Consider the following 21,562-nt stretch of genomic DNA (forward strand, 5'->3'; position numbering starts at 1 on the left):
ACTTTACTAAAATGTGAGAAGTGAAATGTGCAATTTCACTAAACCCAAGGCATATAAAACTTGTTTTATAAGGGTCCTCCTTATAAATACTTGACCCCCTCCACTGGGACACCTAGAGGAGATCCTGAGGGGTACCTAATTTGCCAAAACATTGTAGTTTATTAATCTTTAACTTCCCCAAGTACCATAATCGACTTTGGGCACAATTTAGACTTTGAAAGCAGTCCTGCAACGCAGGGCTGTTTTAAACTGACCTCAGGCCTCAGCAGTGCAAACATGTAAGTGCAAAAAGGGCTGCTGCCCTCTAAACTGCCAGGTCCTATTATATACTAGGTACTTAAAGGTAGTTTTAATCCCCCTTCCCTATTATGTACTATGGCCTTATAGGGGAGGCCATGCCAATCATAGGGGCACCCTAACCCATAGTGTATCCTAGTGTATGTAGTCATTTCACTGTATGCTAAGTGTGTTTTCAGAATGACACAGCTCCTGGCCCCGGTTAAGCAGAGCCCAGGGACAGTCAGGGTCAGTTACCACCAGTACCAGTCAGCAAACAAGTGGGGGGGGGAGGGGAGGGTAAAGCAAATGGCCTCTGGGTCTTCACTGCTACATTCTTGACTCCTGCCTCTTCAGCATCACACTCCCAACTCCCTTATTCTCTACTACCCACAATCTAGATATTACATATTCCAGTTTAGCCAAGAGGTAGTGTACAGGATCAAAGGCAAGGCTAACCTCAATGAGTGATTGGAAAGGTAGCTGAGGAAGCAGAGTGTACTATTATTGTACTCAAAATACTACACAGCCACATTCACTCGGACTTCTGACAGGCCAATTTATCAGAAAACATCCTCGGACATGCAATTCTTAGTCAGTAAAAAACAATCCTGCCACAAAGGCTAACTAAATTAAATAACAGTGCATACCAAACGGTCTACTAGCTTTACTCCTACCATAAATACTATTCCTACATAGGTACTAGCATTGTCCCCCTAATAGGCAATACTCAGTAACAGTGGATGGGAGAAAATGGTTGACTTGTCTACTTTTGAACATGCGTACAAGGGATCCCAATATATCCTATTATATGTTGTCCTCTTACAGCTTTTTCACAGCGAATGGTTTCACAAAGCTATCTTCCATTAGGCAACGCACTTTTCTAAGTGCTCGTTATATATGAACTCCTGATTATAACAAAACAATCAGTGTATGTCTGATGCATGGAGGTAGCCTTCCTGAAAATGTATTCAAAACACTGCTTGAGCATAAATGATGTTCGGAAATAGTAATCAGCTCATTACACAGCAAAAAATACCAGATTGCTTGGAGCTGTCACAAATTACCATTTTAATAATAAACCCTTCACAACATCCAACCTAATTCTGTTAACTACTAGCCTTTTCCCAGCTCTCCTATTAAGTAAAGATGCTGAAGAAATTAGTCACAATCCAGCTTGGGAATCACATAAACCAAATTGTTTCCATGGTGACTAAGAATCTCTGGTTTCAGATATAACCGAATGGGATGCAGATTGGATGCAAATAAACTGTTGCTTTTGGCTAAATAGAGAGAAAAACATTCTACTCTGTTGTTGTTCTTCAGATCACCTTAAATTGTTGCGTTTATTTAAAAGGAAATGCAGATCACACCATTATGTAGTTCAGATGTTTGTAGTCAGAGTACCCAGACTTCAAAGATGGGTTCAGGCACCATTGAAAGATGATATTCTTCTGGGGTTCAGAAGGTATTACCATTACCCCCACCTGTTTTCGTAAACCCCTCTTTATGATAACTACGTATACAGAGACGTATCTGGAAGTGCATGATGTCCCAGGTATTGTTAACAAGAAACCCACATTGACAAACCTTTTAGGAGTGGCAAATGATGACCATGTAACCTGTAGAAACGACTTTGGTGCTAAAGAGTGTAATGTTCTACACACACAGAGGACTCTTCACAAGTAGCTGTGGTCGATTCTTTTATTTAAACAAACAATGTACGCTAAACACAGAGCGCCGAGCGTCTACCAGCCAGCTCCGGTCGCTTCTCCCGTCTCCGTCTCTCTCGCGCGCTTTCTCGTTGCTCACTGCGCATGCGCTAGTGTTGCGCTCCTGCTTCGGCGCGCCGCGTCATCACGTCGGGCGTCGGAGACTAGAGCGCAACACTACATATCTCCTTCTTTTCCAACAACAAAACATTTATTAAGTCCCAACATCAATAGTCACTCATATCATAGTCTTTGAATCGAGAGGGCATGGTGACCGCCCTCCCGGCACGGGTACATCTTACCGGTGTGTGCTCTTCTCTGTTATCTTCACCGGGATGACACCTTACTCTCTTGTGTGTGTCCGCTTCCTTCTCCCCAGCCGGGGCCGCGTTCACCATTTCTCTTTCAGGTGCCCTTGCTTGCTCATTCTCTTCCCTATTCTCTTGAGTAGATCTTTCCTTCGGGTTCTCATTCCCCATCCCAGTCTCTTCATCGTCGTAGGTTTGCTCCTGGCCCGCATCCTCTTCCTCCTTGGCAACTGGCCACTGCATGATCCTGCTGACTTTTGCCATGCGGTCTTGGGACCACACTCTCCCATCACTATCACTGAGCAAGGCCGCTCGTCCACGTACTTCTTGCACCTGTAGGGGTTTGCTGTACCTGCTTTCACCTTTTCTTTGGAGAGTCGCTAGCTTGACTCTAACCCACTCCCCTTTTTCCAGAGCCGTGTCCATGGTGTGTGCCTTTTGTTGTAATGCGCCGCATACACCTTTTGAGCCTTCTCCAGGTTGTATTGAACTACCGCCGGTGACCATTTGCTCGTCACCGTTTTTTCTCTCCATACCACATTGTCTCTTGTAAAGGGGAGTCTGCCTCTCAGGATTTGGAAGGGGCTGTATCCTAGCGCAGTTGGCGTTATCCTGTAAGCCCATAACATGCTCTGAACCTCCAGTTCCCAATCTTTCCCTTGCGTTATGGCAGCTTGTATGGATCCCATCAGTACACGGTTGAACCGTTCCACCTGACCATTGCAAGCGGGGTGATACACTGCTGTGTGTTTCGACTTTATCCCGTTCCTCTCCATGTATTTGTTCCATTTGTCCGATGTGAACTGCGGTCCATTGTCGCTTAATATTGTTCTCGGTATTCCTTCCCTCAAGAACAGTGAGGTGAGGAATCTCAGTACCGTGTCCATGTCCATGGTTTCATGCACCTCAATCTCTGGCCATTTAGAGTATTTATCAATGACCACGCATATGTATTTGGCTATGCCCATGTTGTCGAGGACAGGCCCTAAGATTTCTACTGCAATGTCTTCCCAGGGATTCTGGGGCCGTTCGAATTTTCCTAATGCTGGTCTCAGGGGTCTTAGTATTTTATCAGCTCCTTGGCACTGGCCACATTCCCTCACTTGCCTTTCAATCTGGCTGTCCATTCTCGGCCACCAATACATTTGTTTCGCTCTCAACTTTGTTTTGACGATGCCGAGGTGACCTTCGTGGAGTTGATTCAGAAGCAGGGGAATTAGAGTCCTTGGAGGAATTACCTTGTCCCCTCGGTACATGAAAATGCCCGAGTCGCTCATCGACAGCTCCTCCCGTATCTCATAGTACTTCCTCAGGTCCTCTTTGAGGTGTCTCTTCTCCGGCCATCCCGATATCAAGTATTGTTTAACTTCCTCCATTTCTCCATCTCCCTCATAGGCCAGGGCCCACTCCTGCCTGCTGATGGCTTTCTCCGCATCCTCCATAACTGCCACCATCTCGTCCGAGTCAGGCGAATCCGCAGGTGCTTCCTCCATGGCCGAGGCTCGGCTGAGATAATCCGCCACTTTATTACGTGTCCCTGGCAGGTACTCCACATCATATGTGTAGTCCAAGAGCTTGAGTGTCATCTTCGCGATGCGTGGCGTGGCTGTGTCGTGGCCACTTGAGGTTAGCACTTTGACCAGAGGCTTATGGTCCGTCTGCAGTTTGAAGCGGGTGCCCCAGACAAATTGCCTAAATTTTCCCATGGCCCAAGATACCGCCAGCATTTCTTTCTCGATGACGCTGTATTTCTGCTCTGTGGGAGACAGCGCTCTGGATGCGAAACTGAGTGTCTCCACCGTGCCATCCTCTCTTTCCTGTGCCAGCACAGCTCCCAGTCCTCTCTCGCTAGCGTCCGTAGTCAGGATGGTGTTGCTCTTGGGGTCATATCCATGTAGCGGCACTGCACCACTGATGTCCAGCTTCAACTTTTCAAATTCATTCTGTGCCTCTTCATCCCATGTGAACTGCGACTTGTCTCTGATAAGCTGGCGAAGTTTGTGAGTCTTGGTGGCAAAGTGTCTTACGAATTTACTATAGTACTCTGCCATCCCGAGGAATGACCTCACTTCCTCCTTATTGACCGGGGCTCTTGCATCACAAATGGCTTCCACGTTTTGTCTTTTAGGGGATATTCCATGGTTCCCTATTTCGTGCCCTAGATATGTGACGGATGACATGCCCAGCTTGCATTTACTGCACTCAGCCGTGAGACCTCTTTCTTGAAGTACAGTGAGTACCTTTGTCAGCTTCTCATCATGATCTACCCGACTGGTTCCCATGATCAGGATGTCGTCCTGAAAGTACTGGACACCTGGTAAGTCCTTGAATAGGCGGCGCATCAATTTCTGGAACACCGCAGCCGCAGAGGCCAGCCCAAACGGCATGCGGCGGAATTGATAACACCCAAATGGTGTGATGAATGAGGTGAGTTTCCTGCTTGACGGGTGTAAGTCAATCTGATGATACGCTGACGTAAGGTCTATTGTGGAGAACCAGGATACTCCCTTTGTTCTAGCCAACATTTCCTCGATCCTAGGAAGGGGGAACTTCTCTACAATTAAGCACTTGTTGAGCTCACGGAGGTCCACACATAAGCGTGCCTTGCCATTGGGCTTCCTGGCCACGACCAAGGGGGCCAACCATTCTGAGCTGTCTATTGGTTCTATTATCCCTTGTTCTTCCAATCTTTTGAGTTCCAGCTGGACTGCCTCTTTCACAGCAATAGGTATGTTTCTGACTTTGTGGGACACTGGTCTGGCATCTTCCCTGAGGAGTATTTTGTGCACGAACTTGTCCAGTTTACCCATCGTGCCCCCGAACACTTTGGGGAAGGCCTGCTTTATTTTGTCTTGCTGTGGCCATGTATCGTCATCTGTCAGCAGGATTTGCTCTTTGCCCCCAGGATCTAGCTTGATGCCCAAATCGCCTTGGTCTCTCCAGCCTAGCACTGAGGGTCCCCTCTCCGCAACATACAACTTGCAGTTCGCAGACCTGCCTCTGAATTCAAACTTCAAGGTGCGGAAGCCAACCATGGGGATTGCATTCTCAGTGTATGAAATGGGACGGTGGATCTAGTCGTGGACCCAGGATGGGAACAAAGTCTGCCTCCCATACTGACCGTTGGACAATGGAGTACGGGGACCCCGAGTCAATTGCAATGTGGACTTTCACTCCTCCTATCAGCATGTCCGTGCGTGGTTTGTCCGAACGTTCGCCTGCTACCTCCAACACCTGCTCCTCGATGCACAGCACCATGTCGTCTTCCTCCAGGTCTTCTTCAGCCGGGGCCTCCGACGAGGACTGCCCTATGTACTTCACCATAGTTCTCTTCCCCTTCTTGCGGCACACTTTCTCAAAATGGCCAACTATGCCGCAGAAGGAGCACCTGGCGCGAAACGCCGGACATCTTTTGTCTTGCGCTGAATGATCTGCGCTCCCACACCTGTAGCATGAAAATTTGCTGTCCGAGTGTTGTTTACCGGGAGTAGCTTGTTTTCCTGTCCACCTTGAATCTTGCCTTCTTTCTCCTGTGGCTCCTTTGTACCTCGTGGATGAGGACGCGTCGTCTATCTTGTTGACCATCTGCCTCTGCGCACCTTCCTTTTTCGCTGAGTCTGCACATCTTTTCGAAAGTTCAGCTTTCTTTACCATTGCGATAACGTCTTTGAGCGACATTTCAACCTGTGCCCACAACTTGTCCTGGACCGACCTGTTCGTGGTGTGCATGACAATTTGGTCTTTGATATATTCATCCTGTAGTTGTCCATATTTGCACGTGATAGCTAGTCGTCTCAAAGCTGCCACATAATCATCTATCGACTCTCCTTGCTCCTGTTTTCTTTGTTGGAAGTTGTACCGGTCGACCGATACGCATACTGCCGGGCGAAAATGGTTGTCTAGGTCTTCTAAGGCATTCTTGAAGACGTCATCGGCTGCAGGTGGCCTCTCTGCCGGTACTATGTTCGTATACACACGTACACCTTCCGGGCCCAGGTTATGCAGCAGTAACCTTTTCTTCCTAGCGCTGGGGAATGGCTCACCGTTTTCATCCTCCAGGGCCTCCACATAGTTCTTGAAATACTCCCTCCAGTCTTCCCACTTCATCAGGCGTTCCCCTGGTCTGGGTAGGAAGAGGACGGGCGCTGTGAGAGATGTCATTTGATTGCTCATTCTGGGCGCTGATTCTGGCCCTCCGTCCTGGTTCCCAGGGCTGCCCGGAGCGCTGGGGTTATCTTCTCTATCAAAGTTGTCCCCTTGGCTATTGGGACTGCCAGGTGCGTTGATTGGTTTGTCTTGTGTGGTGCTGGGGAGGTGTACTATTCCTTCCTCCCTATCACTGACTCTTCTTTCTGCCAGGATCTCAGCTAAGTGTCTCTCTGCGTTGTGCAGGTTTTATCCTGTCCCTGGGTGGCCGGGCTTCCACCTATGCAGATTGCTGGTGTGTCCCGCTGCTGCCACGCTCTGTTGTAAATAGCGTTGAATGTCTGGGCGCGCCCACGGGCTTGTGGCCCCTTCCCCGTGTCTGACCTGTTTTGTTGCACGTGTCCTTGATGCAGCTACTCCGGTGTTGCTGTGTGGGGGGTGGGGTGATCCCAGTCCTCGTCGCCACTGTAATGTTCTATGTTGTTACCCCCACAGAGGACTCTCCACAAGTAGCTGTGGTCGATTCTTTTATTTAAACAAACAATGTACGCTAAACACAGAGCGCCGAGCGTCTACCAGCCAGCTCCGGTCGCTTCTCCCATCTCCGTCTCTCTCGCGCGCTTTCTCGTTGCTCACTGCGCATACGCTAGTGTTGCGCTCCTGCTCCGGCGCGCCGCGTCATCACGTCGAGCGTCGGAGACTAGAGCGCAACACTACAAAGTGAGGCATTGAAATAATACAAAATAAAAAAAATAGAAGCATAGTAAGGCACATAAAAATATGTGCTATTTGTTTATTGGTAAATTCGTTGACAGCGTTTTTTTTGTTGCCATTCATAATTATTACATAGATTACATATTGCTCATGAAGGTGTGAGGATTTTAGTTTGATTTGCTTTTGCCAGTATACTCTGTGGGAGAGAGCTATGAGGAACAGAAGCAGAGAGGAAGTCTTTCCTGACACCTGCTGGAAGAATTCCCATCTGTCTTATAGGACGACTACAGATAGAATGAACTTCAGATTTATCTTGATTCCCATGAATAGAAATATTAGTGCAAGTTCTTAAGAAGATAGTCTATTGCTAACTCGCCAGGAGAACAGCATCCTGATCTTTGCCAGGGCAGCGTCCGTGTTGGAATTTCTCTTAGGAAGTGATAGAGTGACGGATGTCGTGGAGGCAGACAGATGTGGGCCCACCCTCAAGAGAACCAGCAATCCATTTGAAACTGGACATTTGGGCAGAGGAGCTGATTGGAAAATGTGAGAAGCCTTTCAACAATTCCAACCCATGCCTCTGTGTTCAAAAATGCTTTCCTGAAAACTAGAGACTTTTAGAACACAGGAAAAACGGAATTCCTCTTCAAATCCTTCTTTGGAAGACTGGGACAAAGTGACCAGACTGACTTTAAAAGACGTGCCTACCTAGGGTACACTTTCCAGATTTTTTCCCCTGAGACTTTTTGATCCAGAAGTTCGTGGCATATGCAGCATACATGTAGCCGGTCTTGTTAGCCACAGCTTCAGTTCTCTGCACATAAAAAAATAAAAATATTTGACCGATAGAATAATACTAAATCCAAGGGTCAAACCTTTGAGTAGGATTACCCAACTGCCCTTGTCAACCTCACTAGCTCATTGGCCTCAAAAGGTTCGTTCCTATGTCCAAACTATCCTTAAATGTTGACATGGGGTGAATAAAATGGCAATTTATTTCGTGAAAATCACATCAAATTTTACAAAATGCACTTTCCAGGATCACACTTGAGAACTGCATGTGAAGAGACAGGAAGTGGACTGGTTTGAGGAGACTGTCTACAGAAATACATGTTCTGACCAAATCAGCGTCCTGCGGGCAAAAGTTAAGTGAAGATTCGTTCCTGTTAAAACCTTTTGGTGCCATTTTAAACTGATATTTTATATTGGTTCAGTATTTTACAATTATTTCGTATTGGTAATGCTGGTTTGGTGTTGCTGCACATGTGCAACATACAGCAAAGATCAGATGCCAAGTTACTAATGGTGAGTCATGGATTCCTTAAAGGAACCCATTTGACAACAATGAAATTGCGTCCACTTTGTGGAAGCTCGGCCACAGCTCATATCAGTACTACGCTCACCTCTCTCAATCTTCCTCTGTCTCATAGTTTAACCAATCATTTTCCTACACTTAGGTTGAGCTAGCTGCTATCAAACATGGGGAGAGGATGTATCCTTCCGGCTAGAGCAGTCGACCTCGAAGCTGGGGAACCCGGCTCGAGTCTCGGCAATGACGCTCAACACCCTGTGATTCAGGGCAAATCACTCAATGAATGTGTCCTTGTATAACGAAACTGGTGCTCATGTAAAGCGCTCTGATACCCAATATCTTTGGGTCTGGTTCGTACTATATAAAACTCTTAACAAAAAACCCATAAGGCTGGGCGTTTCTGCTAAGGCTACTCAAGCAGCCGGCACATGCATAGCTCTTGCCAGTGCGAGCCATGGATCCTCCTGCCACCTAGGAAGAGTACATATCTGGTACATTCCACCACACACACCTCCCTGGGCAGTCTAGTCCCCTGACCATTGCCACGCCGTGCACGACGCCCCCTTGTGCACCACCTTGATAGTGACAACATAACATCTCCTATGAGCAGAACAAAGGACAGCCATAAATTTGCACACTGTAGAAATCTGTAATTCTGTAATTTCAATCATTCTTCGCTTCTAATTCTGAACAATGATATACGGTTGCTGTCGTATTAACCAAGGCACTAAACACGATTCAAGGTAGGTAGCCTGATGGAACTTCAAATGATTCGCTCTACAACAATGGCTTTGTGCTTAACATTGAGAGCATTCCTAACAATTCAGATGCCATTACATCTTGCTTTGTGCAATGCCCTGATTGCTGAAAGGTCGTTTCTAATCCCTCACATCCTGCCACTCGGCACGAACGTAAATGTGATGACATTGCAATCCACACGTTTGTTTATCTTTTTTGGCTTACATCAGTTGCAGGAGCTGTTGCTGTTGGTTTGTTCACTCCTCTCCCTATTAAAAATAAAGTACTTGATCTAGAGTTTATGTATCACTATATATCCTGGATGCAGTGTGTGCTAAGAATTGATTTCACAGTTGATTTTTGATCTGTCTATATTAATATTATTATTATTGCATTTATTTACTAAGCGCCCAGTTACCTAGAAAAGGCTCCCTTGCACTAATACTAAACCGTACCGCAACACACTTTCCCAGCAATTTCACTTCTTGCCAGCAATTACACTGTAAACAGACAGATTTTAAGTGAATTTTTGAGCTTGCCGAGGTCCGCCAGCTTTCGCAGACAGGTTGGCAAGCTGTTCCATAATCTCACTGCTTGAACTGTAAACGCTCTGCCCCCTGCCCGAGAAAGTCTCTATTTATACTGTTTTATAAGTTTCTGTCGATCACAACAGGCAGCCAAGGCAGTAACTCTTAAACGTACGCTGCGGATAGACAGACCACGTCGAGGGAAAAGCCCTGTACACAATATAAAGAGATTTTAAAAGAATCCTCTTAGCTACCGGTAACCCGTGCAATCTATTTAGCACTTATAAGGCAGATGAAAACCCTCTCAGTATGGAAGTCTGAAAAATCAAAGGTCTTCTGGAAGAAGAGGTAATAGCTTCCTCAAAATTTAAATGAATGAGAAACACTTGGATGACAGCCTATATACATGAACTTCGGTTAAAGATCGTTATCAAGTTAGACGCGAAGATTCCTGGCCTCTGAATAGACCACCTGTGGGAAATTTGAGTGAGGGGGCTAAAGGTTTCCCAGCAGTGCCCGTTGAATCTTATTAGCAGCACAGCAAAGCACCTCATTTTCATCCCCATTGTATCTGAGGGAATTTAAACTCAGCCATTTAGTGTCTGCCTGCACACATTGCTGGAACCTATCATACGGTGCAGGTGTCTTTGGATCCACATATATTATAGCCTTGGAACCCGCCGTAGTGAGCTCTTCCGGCCATTAAAGGCTGCGCCAGCGTTATTAGGCTGAGCTGAAGGCGAGGGCCTTTAACAAGTAAGCGGGCCTTTAATGGTTGGTAGAGCCTGCCACAACAGGCTCTAAGGCTATCAGAACATTCTGCCCCTAGAGGTCAAAATGTGCTAATTTGTAAAAATAATAATCCTGATAGAGCCGACAGGGCCGAAATCTCCTTGGGCTCAATGATGCCTTTTGTTCACAGTGATTCAGCTTTCTGGAACTTATAATGTTCCAAAGACAGGGCCCAATTTCCATTACCCAACAAGCTCCCTTGCGCTGGGTTGAGTGTGAGTCTAATGACTATACCAACTTAACAATTTCCATTATAATGCTTAATTCTTCTATACCAAAACTGAAGATGTAATCTTTATAAAGTTGATTAAATATAGGCAAATTAAAACTCTAAAAACTCTAAAAATAAAGACACTTCTAATAAAGACAGACTCATTTGTTAATCGTATAATGTGTATCTAATATAATGTGAATTAATGCTCATCAAATAAAGATATACAGTACAAATCATAGATCGTCACAAAGCAAAAAGCATTAGAAGAGGAAATGAAATTCATAACCTGTGATAATGCATCATCATCATTTACTTTATTTCGGCCATAGGATCATAAAAGTAAAAGTACACACAGCATGGTAGGAAATACAGGTAAAAGTGATCGATATGAAGTAAAGGTAATAAAATACAGATAAAATACAGAGATAAAATAAGAATAAGAAAAACGAGCGGGCCGTCATATAGTCCGGATAGAATGATCATATGTTGCTTCAATAGGATTTAATCTAAAGTCCATGTCGATTTTGTCCATCACTTTACAGCATCCATCAGGGCAAACATTTGGACCTTTTCAACCATAGCGCATACCAATATCTAGACAACCCAAAAGCCACAACCCTGCTCATGTCCGTGCTCAGAGATCCAAGCACCTCCAAGTAATGTCCGGTCCCAACAATTTTGCAGAGTGGAAAGATCCACTTGTCCCTCAGAGATTTATATATCGAAAAAAGAATAGGAGGTGGATTATGGACTTGCATTACAGGTGGGACATTGATCATCGTTCTCTATATTCTTCCTCCATTTCTTACAAGAAGTTTTAAGGGGTAGTGTTTTGTAACGGAACTGGAAAAACAGCTTTCGGGCCAAGGGAGGGACAATTTCATCCAATGTGTTCTCAAAACGAGGAACACATTTCAAATTGAGTAAATTAGTAGTCAAAGTGCCCTCGGCGTCAAGTGGAGTTTGCAGAAGTGTTATTTCCCAAAACCTTTCCTTAAGCTGGCGTCTTGAAATGGAGTTCATACTTCCCGGGTCAAACCAAAACCCCGACATTCCTAGCCTCCATAGAAGTACCTTTGGGGCTTAAACCAAGGGATTGTTGTAATATAGGGCATTTTCATGAGCTCTAATAGTGGTTCCCACTAGGGGCAGAGCTCTTCCACGGTCCACAATCTATACCAAAACATTTGGAGTTTATAGCTGATCTTGTGGGCCAGCTGCCTGTGTGCTAAATCAAGGCAAAGGGGCATCAGTGGTGTGCTTGCAGGAAAATCTGTCAGGGATCTGAGAAAGCGATTTTCTACTAGTGAAAGGGGATTAGTTGAGCCTGTTCTCCGTAGGTCTGCCCCATAAATTGTGACCCCTAAGATTTTTGTTTTGTAGATTTCGAGGGCTAGCGCTAGATGCCATGAAAATTAATTGCTATGTATTTTGGCCAAGTTTGCATTCTGGTGTATGAGTTGCACTTTCAACTGTTAAGTTCACCTTTTCGATATGTTGATCCCACTTAACAGTAGAAGTTAGGGGAATGCCCAGGTAGTCAAAGGTGTTGACGCGTTCTAGCTTGCTACTGACGGCCAGGACTTGTCTTTTGTTTGATTTGGCCTTGCCTTTCCTAAAAATCATATATTTGGTTTTCGATTCATTCATCACCAAGCATATTGAAATCATTTAAGAGCTTCTGAAGTCCCTGTTGAGTCTTTGCGATTAAAAGGGTGTAGTCGGCAAACAGAAGAGCTGGAACTCTCGAACTGCTGACTTTTGGAGCATCACACCCATCCCTATCTAAACACTTGATGACATCATTGATAAACAGGATAAAAAGTGTGGACAAAGGCTAGACGGGTTTTCAGAAATTTCAGAAAATGGCGCTCTGCCTGGAGTATACGCTGGACAGTATGTGGAGATGAGTTCTTGAGTGTGGCGCGTAAAGAGCGAACGGATTAACCCAAAAACCGTTCTAAGGACGTCCTTGGAACACGGCGACCGGGAACCAACGGAGGAGGGACACCGACTGTCAGTTAGTCTGAAGCTACCCGTGAAGAAACCTATACTTATAATTGAAACTCGCAACTCCAACAGTCGGGTCCCCTCCCGGTACGGCTATTCACGCACTCGTGCATAGTCTTCCTCGAATTCAGACGTGCAACAATTTGTGTGCTTACTTCGTATTTACCTGTGTCATACATACTCCTGAACCCGGAACCAGGTTTTTGATCGATTAGTTATATTGGCAGACTCGCCAATATCTTATCAGGACACGCCATCTACCGCGCTGAATATCACGCATCTAACCGTGGATGCCTGAAGCTATCCACTAGCCCTGAAGAGTCGTGTTGACTCCACTTTAACGCGATGAAACACGTGTCGGCTGAGCTTGGATCCAATTAAAACTTCATTGAAAAAGAACCTGAACAGAAAGATCTGCTGCTTTCTTTCATTTGTATTGCTAATTATTGTCGTTGTTCAAACAATTTTACACTGTTTTTGTGGCTGCGAGAGCATTGCTGTGTTACAGGATAAAAAGTGTGGGTGCAAGGACACAGCCCTGTCTCACACCACACTCGACTGGGAAAGTGTCACTGAGTTAATTGTTCCCACCCCATCTCACCTGTGCTGTGGTGAGTGTGTGGAGTCTGATTAAAACATCTAAAAGATTCTGTGGCATACCTTGCTTCTTAAGAACCATCCACAATTTTGCTCTGGGGACTAAGTCAAAAGCAGACCGTAAGTCTACAAAAGCCACATAGAGTTCCACTCTTTTGCTATATACTTCCTTCCAATATAGACATAACAAATGAAAAGTTTGGTCTAAGGTGCTAGTTTTGGCTCGGAAGCCTGCCTGGGGGTTACTCAATCAGTCACACAGCTTTATTTAATCTATTGTAAATAGACCATAAAAGCACAACAGTTCATATAAAATTATTTCAAGTTATTAAATACATATTTACATTAGTTAAAATAAGTACTAAACAAGTTTGCTGTGATCAGAAATAGGACCTTTAAAATCATTTGTATAAAAGGAGAGAACGGTTCATGATTAAAAATTACACACTACTATCAACAAGTGGTCCCACCTTTTTCCTCTTCCTAAAACAGGCCCATAGAAATGAAGCAACACTAAAAAAAAAATGGGTCTGGTAGAGCCTTTAGAAAATACATGGCGACCCAGCATTGCCTAAATTTATGGTGCCTAAGGATTGGAAGTATAAATATTTTCCTTTACTCAAAGTAGTTTTTACAAGATAGTATAATATGCAGGTCCGACTGGACAGCATGGTTGTTAAAGGGGCAGGGAGCGAGATCTGCTAATCATATTTATTGTGGGTAGCCCAAGAGTATCTGGATCATATTCAATCTGAAGCATCATAATATGAATCTATGCTGCGAATTGTTTATTCGAGATAAATCATGAAAACCCTCTCCTGATAATGGTGGAACCAAATCATATGCAATAGAAGACTGATAGATCCGTTTTTTTTTACCTACGGGCTTGCTCTGCTCTTTGGGAATATAGATCTGTTAACCATTTCATCTTGACTTCTTTGCAAGTGTCGGGGTCCTGAAAAAGTTTTGCCATCCCTAGGGCTTTCAGTACTGTTTCTACATAATCCTTTTATAATGATCCAGATTACAGCATTCTCTTATAATGGTTTGTGTCAGGTTGACCGTAGTTCTCTGCCATATTGACAACCACAGGAGGACCAGGGCCATCCTTATGGATTCACTCAAATACGGAAGCTCCAGTTCAAGATGTAAAATGTGGTTTGAGGCTGATTGTGGTAAAGACACACGATTTTAAAAAAATGAGTCTTCCATTTGCTGTAATGTACCAACGTTAACAATCCCCCAACAACCTGCTCCATATGTAACAGCTGATTTGTTTTTAGCTAAATATATGTTTTTTAGTGCATCCAATGGGCTTCCGCCCAACTTTTTTGCGATTCTCTTAACAGCATTGAGGCTTTTTTGCATGCCCTGGCCTCTTGTTTTTACTAATTTAGACCAGGAGTAATCATTGTCAAAGAGCACTCCTAGATATGAAAAGGAGTCCACCACCTTAATTTCCTTACCCTCCATCTGGAAGTGGGGATGTTTCTCACCTCTAGCCTCTCTGGCCACAATTATAAATGATTTTGTTTCATTGACTTTCAGGTCCAGGGAAGCCATAAAGATGGAGTAAGCTTTGATTAGTTTTTGTAAGGCCAACCCAGTTCTTGCCATCAATACCGCATCATCGGCGTGTGCCAGAATCAGGAAGGGGGTTTGATCAAATTTTGGCACATCCAATGAAAGAACAGACAGGGAGTACTCAACTCCGTTCGTATAGATTGAAAATAGAAATGGGTCGAGGACACGGCCCTGTCTAACTCCCTTTTCGATTTTGAAATGACGAGTGCACTCCCCCTTTCTACATACCTTACACAGGCAGCGGCATTGGCATATAGCAGGCGGATAAATTCAATGATCGGCGGGTCTATGCCCATACCCTCCATCATGGACCATAGCCTAGAATGTGACAAGCAGTCGGAGGCTGATGTTAAGTCCATGAAAGCCATATATAGCTTCCTGTTTCTAGCCTTCGTGTATTTCCCTATGGTTAGGGAGAGGTTTAGGCACTGATCAGTTGTGCCCATACCTCTACGGAACCCATACTGTGCCTTCATGATTATGTTATGGGAGTCTGCCCAATCCTCCAATCTAGCCAGTAGGACCCGCCCCATTAGTTTAGCGGTGGTATCAACCAAGGATATGGGGCGATAATTCTTCGGGGAGCCCCTATCCCGTTTTTTGTAAATTGGTACAATTACACTCTGGTTCCATGATGGTGGTGGGCCTATATCAGAATGCTGTTAAAGATGTTTGTGAGTACCGGGGCCCACATATCATAATCGTATTGAAAGAGGTCAATTTGTACGCCGTCCGACCCCGGAGCCTTACCGGGGGTACAGGATTCCAATGCCTTTCGAACCTCAGATACAGTAAAGGTTAATCCTTCCTGAGGTGGAATTTCTGGGGGGGACACTAATATAGGTGGAGTAGTTGGTAGCTCAAAGATTCCTTCGAAATGTCTCACCCATGCCTCTTCGTCTATGTGTACATCTAGTGCGGGGTCACTAATGTCTTTAGAATAAGTCGCGTTTACAACTTCCCAGAAGTTTTTGCTGCTGCCAGAACTGGTTGCTTGCTCAAGGTCTTCCCACGCCTGTGCTCTCAGATCTTTCTCTCTCCCCCTTCTGGATGATTTATATTCATTACGTAGTGAACGGATTTAGAGATATGTTAGAGTTTTTAAGGCATTTATGAGGGCTGTTTTCACTTTGATGCAGCCTGAATCGAACAAGCCTTTTTTTGCTGTGTAGTTTGATGACTTCACCCGCGTAATTGCCATTTTTATTTTTGCCAAGAGGGCGATGAAATTAGTGACCATATCTACTGGTGGTTCCCCTTCTCTCAAGCATTCTATGTTATCTATTTTTAGAGTTAAAGTTACGGCTGCAAGGATCTCCTCTGAGAGAATTATGATGGGTAGAAGTGTCAGTGAGCTACATTCTACTGGAGTCACAGTGGGTGGGCTAATGGATAATTGGGGTGATAACAGGGTTAGTCAATCACAATCCTCTAGATTCGACAAAGCGGCATACCTATTTTGTAATGTAATCCCATGATTGGTAATGAGACCCCTATTCTTGGCGATAATTGGATTCCTGTTACTGTCAGCCGGCACCCTCCCCATAGAAACATCCTGGCCAGTGTAAAAAAATTCCAATGCTAAAGGTATTATCTGGATATTCCTTAAAGCAGGACTCTGAAAATTAGCCAGAAGGGAAGCACTTGCATATACGTTATTAAAATTGATTATCACACAATCGCCACCAAAAGCTTTCATTTGTCACCCCACCCAAGCAACTCTCCTGGCCATAATTAGTACATGGACCAACAGCCTCCTCCCCCGGTTGGTTACATTATTATTATTCACTAACCAATGCAAGCATTTGTCCATCAAATGTCCGGTAGATTGACTTTGGTTTTCACGGAAAAGGGGGGACATTTGCCAGAACCAGAACCACGAGGGCCGTGGCGGGTGGAAGATGGAGAGCTTGTTGCACAAAAAACTCTTGCGCTCCATTACTATTATCTTGATGTGTTGCCTTATTTGCTGCTCCTGCTAGCCTCTTCTGGAGTAGTGGTGGCTGAGTGGTGGCGTATCCTTCATTCGAACCTGTAAGAGGTTGTGTAGCCCGTATCAAATAAAAATTTGTGGGAATATTAGAAGGCTATGTTGCTTGGTTTATAGTGCCACCAGGTGGTATAAGAAATGGTAAAGGCTGCGCCATTTTTGCCGCTATGATTGTCCCCTGTATTTCACTTGGTGGTACTTGAATTGTAGATGTTATCTGGACGGGATTGTGCAAAGTGGACGTTCTGGCAAGTAGGGTCTGATTCTGTAAATCTAATTCCGCCAGACGTATTTCTATTTGAGATAGTTTGTCAAGAATGGGATCCATTATTTCATTCAGTTTTGCTATAATCTCAACCCCATCTCTAACCCGATGGGGTCGGTTTCAGTACCTGAGAGGATGAGGTATTTTCTGGCTCCGTTGGTGCTATCACTTTAGGGTTCGTGGAGTGCAACCATGTTTGGACAGATTTAGGCTTAGGAGGACAAGTGTTTTTTGGGTATTGCACCTTTAGTAGCCCCCCCTGCTCTGGTTCATTTGGCAGGTGGCAGCGGTGAGGAGGAATCCAGTAGGGAAACATTCTGAGATGAGAAGTCTGAACCCCTTCCTGTGGCACACTCATTGATCTGATTTGGGGGAGAAAGGCCTCTTTTGTCTGGTAGGAGAGCTGTTGGGATTATAGGAGCTGGCAACGTAGTAAGTGGTAAAATATCGATCTCAGGAGCTGGGGTCGAGGTTGAGGACAAGCCCAATGGTAATGAGGTAGTGTCCAGGGAGAGACGTCTTTCGCTCAACTCTATCTCATGCGAAAGAATGCTTGCTGTTCTAACTAGGAAAGTGTCCAGAGTCGCTCCGATCCTCCCTCCAGGCTTCTCTCTCCCTTCTTCTTCTCTACTCAAAACTTCAGACTCTATGATCCATTCCAGCAGTTGAGCTAGGATCTGCTTGCAGAAGCTCTTTTGTAGGGAATCAATAAGACTTATTGGCCTGTAGCTAGATGGCTTCGCTCTGTCCCCTTTTTTGTGGAGTGGAACAATCTCAGCATTTTTCCATGATGGAGTAATGGGGCTGCCTCTGAGGATTGAATTAGATAATACATTTATGTACGAATGCCAGAGAGCCATATCCTCTTTGTAGAGGTCATTGAGAATGCTGTCAGGGCCAGGCACACCAGCCAGGGTGCTGGAGGCAATTGCTGCTTTGGTCTCTTCTAGCGTAATATGGAGGTCGATTGTCCCCACAACATCGCTGATCAGGCCTTCATCTTGTCCCACAGGTACCACATCCCTGGGTTTGTATAAGGTACCAAAATGGGGTTCCCAGGCCTCAGGGTGTACTGTAAACTTCAATTGTTACTTTTTACCCTTTAACCAACATGCTGCTAGACTCCAGAAGTTATTTGAATCTCTGTCTAGCAATGCTCTCCTCAGAGATGACCATAAGGAACCCTCCCACTCCCTTTTGGCAGATTTGACTACTTGTTTATACTTGGCTCTGCAAGACCCTATTTCAGGGCGAGATTTTTGTTCGACTGCCTTTAGTAGTTCCTGCTTGGGATTCTACAGGCCTTGGTATATCATGTACCCTGTTGATCTTGTGTCTGTTGTAGACTGTGTCTTTCCACCTTAGGCTGGTTTCCATGGCTGCCCAATAAATCCCTAATTTTATTGTATGGCAGTTCTTGACTAAAGCCTATCACCTCGTCAACCTGCTCCACAGTTGATATTGCAGCTTTCTCAAGAAATGTGGAAACCTTCCTCTTTACTGCGCCTAGGGTCTCCGGGTGAGCCTCAACCCAATTCCACTTAATTCTCCTCTGATTGTTTGCTGCTGATAGTAAACCAAAATCTGGCGAACCCAGGTTGACAGTCCCCACAGACGCTTGGTTTGTAAGAGTGAGAGCAAGAGCGTTGTGGTCGCTGTCAACCCTTTTGACCACTGCCATATCCATGACAAGGTCCCAGTAGGTTAAGGACACTAGGCAATAGTCAATTCTGCTCTCCTGAGCTGTCCTATTGAGAGTGGAGTCCCCTTTAGTGTCTGATGGGGTCCTTCCATTGGTCGCCCTAAGGTCATGTTGCCTTGTGAGAGCCAGCAACTGCGCTCCTCTCACACTCCACCTTACATGGGGTAAGTCTAATTGAGGGACCTGCCATTCCCTATCCCATTCATAAGTCAGGTTAGGGAGAATTGGAGCCAGCTGTTCAAATGTACAATTGAAGTCACCACACACCAATAACTGGGAATTGTTAGAGTGTTGCATTATTGCAGTATCAAGGATATGCAGAGTATCTGTTTGTGCCATACCCTTCTGTACCCTGTTGTAAACATACAAAATTCTTATTCTAGTGCCACTTTTGAAGCTGACCTCCAGACCTAGTATGTCTTCCGACTCCACCTGCAATGGTCTAACTTTGCATCCTAGTTCAATATTCACCCAGACAGCTAAACCTCCTGAGAGTCTACCTCTTTCTTTTCTATTGGCATTTTTGGCGTGTGTTGAGTAGCCAGCTCTGTATGGGCACGTATTATTATTCCTATCTTGTCATTAAAAACATGCACTAAAGCAGCAGTAGTCCTTTTACTTTAAATAAGTAAAAAAAAAAATGTTGTGGCCTCCTTCAGTAATTTAGTACGCACTTGAGCAGTAGCATTTTCATTCATGTTAGACTTTTCCCGTTTATGTTTCACTGCACACAGTAAGTAAATGTTACTGAGAGTTCAATCCAAGCAGGTTTTATTTTACTCGAAAACACTGCTCCATCAACATCAAAAGCTGTGAACAAACATTGGAATGTTGGGTCCACAAGCTTCTCCCGGCCATGAGAAGCCCTGAGCACTCTATTGTTTTCAATGGAGCTCCAAACATTCCAATGTTCTAATATTAGCTAGGTGTAACCTGCCTTATTCTTAAAGCCTAACCCTAGATGATGAAGTAACTTTGCCAATGGTGTTAAGTAGAGATAACATTTTAGTGGGGCTCAATGTAGAGTGCTATGGAGGAATAAGGATTGCTTGAGTTCTACCATCCAGATAAGGCACACACCACCTCATACCTTCATCCTTTATACCAATTTCATGTACTCTCAAAATCAGTCTCTTATGACAAACTGTTTCGAATGTGGCTGAAAGAGTTAGTAATACCAGGGCCCCTGAGTTTCCCTTGTCAACATCATTTTCCGATTGCCCAAGACGGAGACCAATGCTGTTTCCCTACCATGCATTATATAAAAGCCCAACTTGGCAGGTTATAGCAGCTTATTGTTCCAAAGATAACCTCCAAGAGTCAAATCCACATGCTTCACTAAGGGCCGTATGTAGCAAACAGTTTTACCCATTCTGTGTCTATGGGAAAATGTGTTCATATATCTGGCCCTAAGAATTTCACTAGAAATGGGTGCAGAGATATGGGTTGATAGTTACTGAGGGTGTTGGATGTTGGGATCCGCTGACGGTTTCTTCACAAGAGGCTCCACACAAGTTTTTTTCCAGTCGGGTGGGACTATCGCTAAAGACAAAGAAGCATTACAAACAGGGCTTAAAGCATCTGACAGGGTGTCAGCCTGGGAATGCCACTCTAAGGATTCAAAAGGGACTGGGAAGACTTGGGTCCTGTCAGCATCCGGCCTGGACCACTCTCAATTAAGTAAACAAACAAAATGGCCGGACAGCTTGTGTTGGGATATTAATACAAAGCCTAGTACCATGAATTACCAGGATGGACAGACGTGTGTCTGAAATTACTTTTTTTATTTTATAAAAAGTTTTTTAGAAAAAAGTTTTTTTAAGCGTCAAAAGACACAGCAAGACATTCAACAACAATACATTACATGAATGAACACAATAATACAAATAAATGGAATTTTCAATCAATGAAATCCAAAAACAGAAAACATTTCCTGGACAACTGTGATATGCCTATAAGTAGTCTATGAGGCACCAATCCTAGATATAAAACAAACAAGTGGTCTAGCAGTATGAAACACTGGCCTACTTGTTTAGCGTCTGCAAGAAAATACCAAATGCATTTCTACATCAAGTGCTACAACAATAGGAATTACATGGAAGCCAATTCGCGATTTAACATTCATAAGTTACATTCCTATTGCGCCTTCAGACATTGGTATTTTGCAGGGAAGAACGTCGACGCGTTTCGAACCCGAGTGTGTTTAAAGGGTTCTCATCAGGACATGGATTGGGGGGTCGTTGTCACTACAAAATAATTACAAACATTGTATCAGAGAAAGACTGATCCCAAAAAGCTTCTCGCTGAGACTCACACATATAAAAAAATTCAAGGTACCTTAGTGGCTGGGGGGTTGAATCAATTCCCTGCAATCAAAATAAGGTATAGATCTATATTAGAATCATGCCTCGACAGTGTCTCTCATATTGAGCGGGTAGACTGCCGCATCCAAAACATACCTTAGTGATGCGCCCAAGACAATCACTGGGAGGGGTGCCGGCACACATGAGTTATACAATTTTCCGATCAGAAAGAGCTGAAAAAACGGGGAATTCCTATCAGTAAACCGCATCAGTTACGTGAATATGGTAGACAAAGTTCATACTAAATCGGGTCATACCTTCATATAACGGGCATGAGTCCCTCCATAGACGCTCGAACAAGCGGCGGCTGCC

General features: G+C 44.6%; 1 protein-coding gene across 5 annotated transcripts in view; it reads left to right on the top strand.

Moving 5' to 3' along the window:
• Nucleotides 1-21,562, top strand: part of GULP1 (GULP PTB domain containing engulfment adaptor 1) — a 1,926,496-nt gene that overhangs the window by 1,185,083 nt on the left and 719,851 nt on the right. The gene's annotated exons all lie outside the window — the stretch shown is intronic.

This window comes from Lissotriton helveticus, chromosome 3_1 (genome assembly GCF_964261635.1).
Source record: "Lissotriton helveticus chromosome 3_1, aLisHel1.1, whole genome shotgun sequence".
NCBI lineage: Eukaryota > Metazoa > Chordata > Amphibia > Caudata > Salamandridae > Lissotriton > Lissotriton helveticus.